We start from the raw sequence: 6,524 nt of genomic DNA on the forward strand, positions 1-6,524 counted from the left end.
TTAAGTAGTGAATAGTTCAATTAATCATTGATTTTATTGCCAATGATGCATAAGCACAGGCTGCCATTGCTAGTCAACTCTTTTTCGGAAAGCCCAGCTCCTTGGACTACCATTGCCATGACCATGCTCTAGCAAGGTGTTGCTGTGAGCTGCACAGGTGCAAGGAAGTGTTATGTTCCCAGAATGCATGGGATTGCTCTGGATCACACAGTCCAGCAGAGATGTCCTTCCCTTTCCATGAGCATTTAGCCAAGCCTTGCGCATTGATTGCCTCCATCTTCTCCCCAAGCCCCTTACAGCTCCTCTGTGGGCTGGGCTGGGGAAGCCACCGCTCCTTTCCCCCATCCCATGGGTGGAGGGAAGAGGCTAAATGCACCAGGCAAAGGTCACCTACCCGATGCTTGAGAAGGATTCATGGGACAAGGTCTTCTGCCTGGCAAGAGGGAAAGTTAACCTACCCCCAGAGTGAGTGGGGAAACACCTGGTGAGGTTTGCTAAGGGGCGAATAAAAGTCTGGAGTACGTCCAGAGTAAACCCATGATTAAAGGCTACCCAAAGCCATTCTTCCACCCCCAAAACAGTCCTGTGCTTATTTGTAAGAAATCATTCAGGTTTGCTTTTAAATGCTCTGGAAGGAGGTGAGTTTTAAGAGAAGTACACAAAGCAAATGTGCTGTTTATCACTTCTTATGCCGATGATCAAAGCAAAGGTTTTCTTTTCTCTGCAAGGAATAATGTAAATTGAATGCAATCGTGTTAATGACAGCAGTAACAACCACAGAATAAATATTATTTTAGTGGAAACTGAGGTATTGGTGTAACACAATCTAAGAAGCTGGAGAAGGACAGGGCTGGGCTGGAGGCTCAAAATTCTGACTCCACTGATTTTGTGGGCTGAGATGTCACCCCTGAGAGAAAACTCTATGTTTTAAAAAACCAGAGATGATTTCAGTTATTTGGGAGTGGGTCTGTGGTGTTACCTAACTGCTGAGGACATTCCATGAACCTCACAGCCACCTGCCTGTGTTTTGATGGCCAATTTGGAACTGAAGCAACTGATGTGGTGGAAATAATTATCTCACCATCTGATTTAGTCACTCTGGCAAGGTGTTTGCAGAACTTAGCGCTTTGTATAGGATAACAAAAAAGCAATGGGCTGGTTTTAATTCAATTAAAAGCAAATAATACAGTCTAGGCACTGACAGCATGTGGGAGGAAGTGGTGTTATTTCCACTGTGACTGGCAGCAAAAACAAGGTGGTTTGAGGAAGGCTTGCGTGTTAATGGCATTTCCCTGTTCTGTTTGTCAAGCAAAGGTGGGAATATAGAGTCAGAGTTTACTTGAATCGGTTCCTTTACAAGAATAGACGGGGGGCCTCCATGGGAACGGTGCCCGTGAGTGCGAGGGGCAGGTACCCAAAATTGCTGTGGGTGAAACAGAGCAAAAGACACCAGGGCTGTGCACACGGCAGGTAGGAGATGGAGGTCTGGCTGCCAGGAGTGCTGAGCTGCCTTCTCTCTCTCTCTCTCTGGCAGCCAGGCTCCCACTGCCTGCTGTCAGCTGGAGGCTTGTACCTAAAAAAGCCTGCCCGTGATGTGGCTGATTCACTTTGTGCTTGCAGCAGTTGCAGGCCTGCTTTGCAGCCAAGGGCTCAGCAGTCTGGTTGTGGTGTAACATTTTTCCAGAAGTGAATCAGACTCTTCCTGGTGGCTGTATCAGGCATGATAACCCAAAAGTGTCTAAGAGTCTCTGTCTCTGCCTGTCTGAATTCATCTTTCTATGATTACAAAGATAAAAAGGCCACCTGTGGTGATTCTGGGTGTTCCATCCTGCAGGACAGCCTACAGAATATTAATTTCCTCCTGACCACCTCAGATGACTTTGCATGAGGAGAAAATATTTCTGTATCAAAACTCACTTTAAAAGAAACTTGCCCATAAATAACTAATTCCAGCCTTTCGATGGCCTAATCTTTCAGTCAGTGTCTTGCAAGAGAGCTGGAACTGAGATGCAGCATAGAGAGGGACAGTTTCTGGGCTCCCAAGTATGTGATGCCTCTCACACTGGAGCAGGGATTCCTCTGCACTGCTGCTCTCCTACTCACAGCTCTTACTCTGATTTGAAGTCTGCCAGCCCTGGCTGGCACCAAACTCATCGTACTAAGTCAGGCTCAGCCTTCTAATAGGTCTTGTTTCTCCTCAAATACATCACGGCAAAAATAAAGTAAGTATGTAGCTTCTCCCTGTCCTGCACCAGCTAATATATTTTGTCAATGGAAACAGAGGGGATATGCTCTGGACTTAGTTCTATCATTTCAAAGATGTACAGAACAGCATAAATCTAGAACAGTTCATATTTGGACTGGCATTACCTCTGGCCCATCCTGATGTTCCCATGCTGGTCTTGGTGAGACTGTGTCTTGTCTTGGTTCAAATCAGACAAGCTCTCTGGCAGTGTGTGGGCATTTCTCTGTCACTAAGCACTGGTGGCTCCAGCTGGGAGCTCTGTGTGGTGCCACACTATGAAGTCTGGGAGAAGGTGGCAGGGTGAATATAACAAAGGCAGCCAAGAAGTAGCATTGCTACAGCTCATCCTGCAACACACAATGCACCAGCACATTTTTGCTGGCATCCGGTTGAGCACAGCCATCCTGGCCATGCTGGGTGCCTTGGAAGAGAGAGCCTGCAAGTGTGTCCTGCAATATCCTCTACCATCAGCCACAGGGGCATCCCCAGGAAAACAGTGAGAGGAGAGGCAGAGGGCCTCCTGTGCAATCAGAGATGAGTTAATGCCACTAGATGTGTGCCCAAAATCTCTCCAGGATATTAAAAACCCTCACAACAGCATAAACCAAGAATGTGCCCCAAGCAAAGCTAACAAAGGCGTGGCTGTGTGATGCACATGTCCACACCACACAGCTCCTGCCATTCCAGGGCTTTGCAGCCCTGTGTTCTCAAACCATGTACACAGCTGATGGTACTGGATTTTTTGTCTGTCTGAAATAGTTTTCATTTCCAGCTGCTCCTGAGAAGGGCAGATCCTGCTGCTCAGAAATGGGGATTGCATGGGCTGGGCACTGCTGAGAGGGACCAGGAAGCTTCACCTGCAGGTAAAACCCTCATTACTGTTGGGAACCTGCCGGAAGAGAGAGCAGCTACTTGACCACATTTACTTAGACCAAAGGGTAGTTCCTTTTGTTCTGTGGTTGGCATCAGGAACTTCACACCAGTGATTTTTTTTTTAAAGTTGTTTTTTTCTCTTACCCAGTTTGAATGGAGCTGCCTTCTACTCTTCCTTCCCCATTGCTTGTTTATTCTCACTTAGTACTTCTGCCTCCCTGTAATTCAGAAGCACTGACTGAGGAGGGAGGCAAGGTGGCTCCCTGGTGTTCATTTTTTTGCAACAGCTCTATTGTCACTGCCTATGCTGGTTTGGCTTTGACAGACAGCAAAACAAACTCCTTGGTGTTGTTTTCATGGCCCTGCCCCATGTTAGACCCCTCTCCAGCCCCGGAATGTCTCTGACCCCACACTCTCCATCACCTCATTGCAGCCTGGGCAACGCTCACAGCAGCAGCACCTCGGGAATTGAGCTGCATCCCAAGTGGAAGTGTTTGTGTTTTTTCTTTCTTGTGTGCTTTTTTTTCTTTCCCACTGCTGCCACAGGTCTGTCTGCTTTGCCTCTGCCTGTCAATAAGTTGGGGCTGTGGGACAATAAGAATTCTGTTTTGCAGAAGAAACAGGGAATTTTGTGACATTTGGAATTTGGGCTTTTATTTGTTGTCTAGTTTTTTTTTTTTTTTTAATTCAGCAAGGGATGGGAGGAAAGCAAGATTTCCTTAAGATTTTTCTTGGGGGAAAACGTCTCCAAGAAACAATTAAAATAAAATAAAATAAAATAATAACAAAGGGAAGCCATTCAAAAGTACTTCACACCAGTAAGAAAGCTTGAAATCAGGAGTGGGGGCCTGGCCAGGTCCAGTCTCCCCAGTCACCTGCCTGCTCTGGTGTTGACACCTGCGCCATGCATGGGTGCAGGTGAATCAGCAGAGATACTGAGATGCCCAGACACTGCTGTCCCTGGAAGTAGCAGCCAGGGATGAGCAAAGGAGGCTTGACCTTGGTGAAGCAGAGGCTCACTGATGAGGAGGACACCTCTTCATCCCTGCCAAAATCAATGACTTCAAGGCTCAGCCCTCAGCCTGCTGGGAGTACTCCTGGTTCTCCAGAGCTATGCTCCACAGGTGCTGAGAGAAAGCCCAGCAGAGGGGATGGCACTCTAGGAGCCAGGGTTGGTCTGTGCGATGCAGTTGGAGTGTGGTTTTGGGGTGCTCAGGCAGCGAGGCAGAGCCTGGAGGCAAAGCTGCCCCTTGCAGGCTGGGGCCCCACTGCAGGCACTCATGGCAGCACTGCAGGGCTGAGCCGCTCAGGGGCTGGGTGTGCAAAGCTTGGCTTCTTCTAAAAACAGCAGACTTACTGAGAAGCAGAATCCAGTACTTGACTTTACTCCAGCTCTTTTATATATAGTCCCCATTTCTCCTGTTTTTACTTCAGCAGTCGCTGTATGAATTGCAGCTCTGAAGTGTGTGCAGGGGGTGCAGGGACAACTGAGTGCTGCTGGCAAAGCTGGAGCTGCTGTTTTCTCCTGGATGTGGGGTTCCCTCTGCAGAGGCCATTTTGGAGAGCAGACTTCATCCTCCAGAAAGTTGTTGAGGGGTGTGAGGGGCTTATGTCATCTTAAATGAAAGTGGGGGCTCTTCTTTTCCCCCAGGGATAGACCAAGAACATTTTTATTAGTGTTTCCCTTACCATTGCTGTTTTCCTGATTTCTTTGCCTCCTCCCCAAACCCCTACTTTAAAAAAAAAAACATAGCCAAGCTGCAAAACTAAGAGGTTTGTTTCCCTGCAATGCAGGATGATGCAGAGCATGGATTATTATTTTCAAGGGAGGTGTCCGATGCCAGGAAGCACATTTGCTCAAAACCTGTGCTCAGAGGGAAGGAAAGAGAGCAGTGGTGGTTTGACCTTACCTCCAGGAACGCTGGTGCTGCAGGCAGCAACAGGCCTCCCAGTTTATCTGAAACTCAGAAGATCCCCAGATCCACCAACCAAATGTCTCAAGGAGCCACAGCGTTCTTGCTGCCCTTTCTCAGTGCACAGCATGGTGATGGGAATTGGTGCTGCTTTCACTTCAAGGATTCCCAAACTGATGAATCCAGGCCTCTGTTTATGACAGCAATTCAGAACATGTATAAATGGAGGGCTGGTTTCTTCTTCTCCTGTCATTTTTATAAAGCCATGGCAACATAAACAGGGATTTGTAGCAGCCAGAAGAGAGCTCAATGGAGCAGTCTGAAGTATTTTTCTAGAAAAGATTCACACAGACATGAGTCCTTGGCCCACGTGATTATAAGATGAGATAAACAGAAATGTTTATCTCCTTTTAAACACTGAGGCTACCCTTCTTGGAGTTAGGGAATTTAAAAACAAGGGATATCTTTCTATACTGGTCACTTTAAGAATCAACCTGATTTTCCTTTTTCCAGCACTAACAGTGTAACTTCTGAAAAAGTAGCACATCCTATATGAAGTTTCCTACTTCCATTACTAGAAGCAGGCACAATCAGCATACACGTGTATGCAGAAGACACATACACAAATCAGGTCATCTTCATGTTGGAGGCAAAATCAAAACAGAACCAAAAACCCAAACCCAACAAAAACCCTCAAAAAACTTACAGGTCTGATTTCACCTGATGTGAAGGTAAGCTTGAGACCATCAAACAAGAACTTTCAGGCATTTGGTTGCTCAATTTTTATTAATGCTCTCTTCTGCTTTACTGTCTAGACACCAAACCAAAATGAGGTTGGCAGCTGCAGTGGCTTCTAATAAATGACATTTCTTGCCCTCAGAAGTTTCCTGTCTAAGTCAATGGGGCAAGTGGCAGAAGAGTGGAAACATTACTAACTAGATCCCTCCCCTGCCACCCTTTGAAAAAGTGATATAATGAGAGGGTTGATAAGAAAAATATTACAGTTTTGATAGTTGAAAAGAAATTTTAAAATATGGACAGAATTTTTTGAATGGAGTCATATGCTTAAAGACCTAGAAATCACACCATGGACCCCTTTACAGTCTTAAGCATGAGACTGGCACCTGCCCTGGGTACTCAGGGCTGCTGCAAGGAGCCTTTGGGGTGCCCAGCTCCAGGAAGGGCCCATAACTCTCCCTCATGAGCTCATATCTCAGATTTCGCCCTTGCCCTGGTAGTGCTGTCCTAGCTGGTGGTGAAAGGAGCATTTCCAGGAGCTGATGCTGCTCCCTGTTTGTCCTTGCTCACAGGCAGATGAGAAATGAAGGATCAGCAGAGCTACAGACAGGGCTGGCAGGAGGCTTTTCCAGCCCTGCATTGGCAGTCAGGGTCTCATCGCAGTGTACAGAGATGAGGTGTTGGTGGGGGGCATGTGACAACAATTCACAACCTGTCCCTTTGCCAAGGACTGCAAGGAGCCGGCTGGAGAAATG

This window comes from Molothrus ater, chromosome 1, assembly GCF_012460135.2.
Source record: "Molothrus ater isolate BHLD 08-10-18 breed brown headed cowbird chromosome 1, BPBGC_Mater_1.1, whole genome shotgun sequence".
Lineage (NCBI taxonomy): Eukaryota > Metazoa > Chordata > Aves > Passeriformes > Icteridae > Molothrus > Molothrus ater.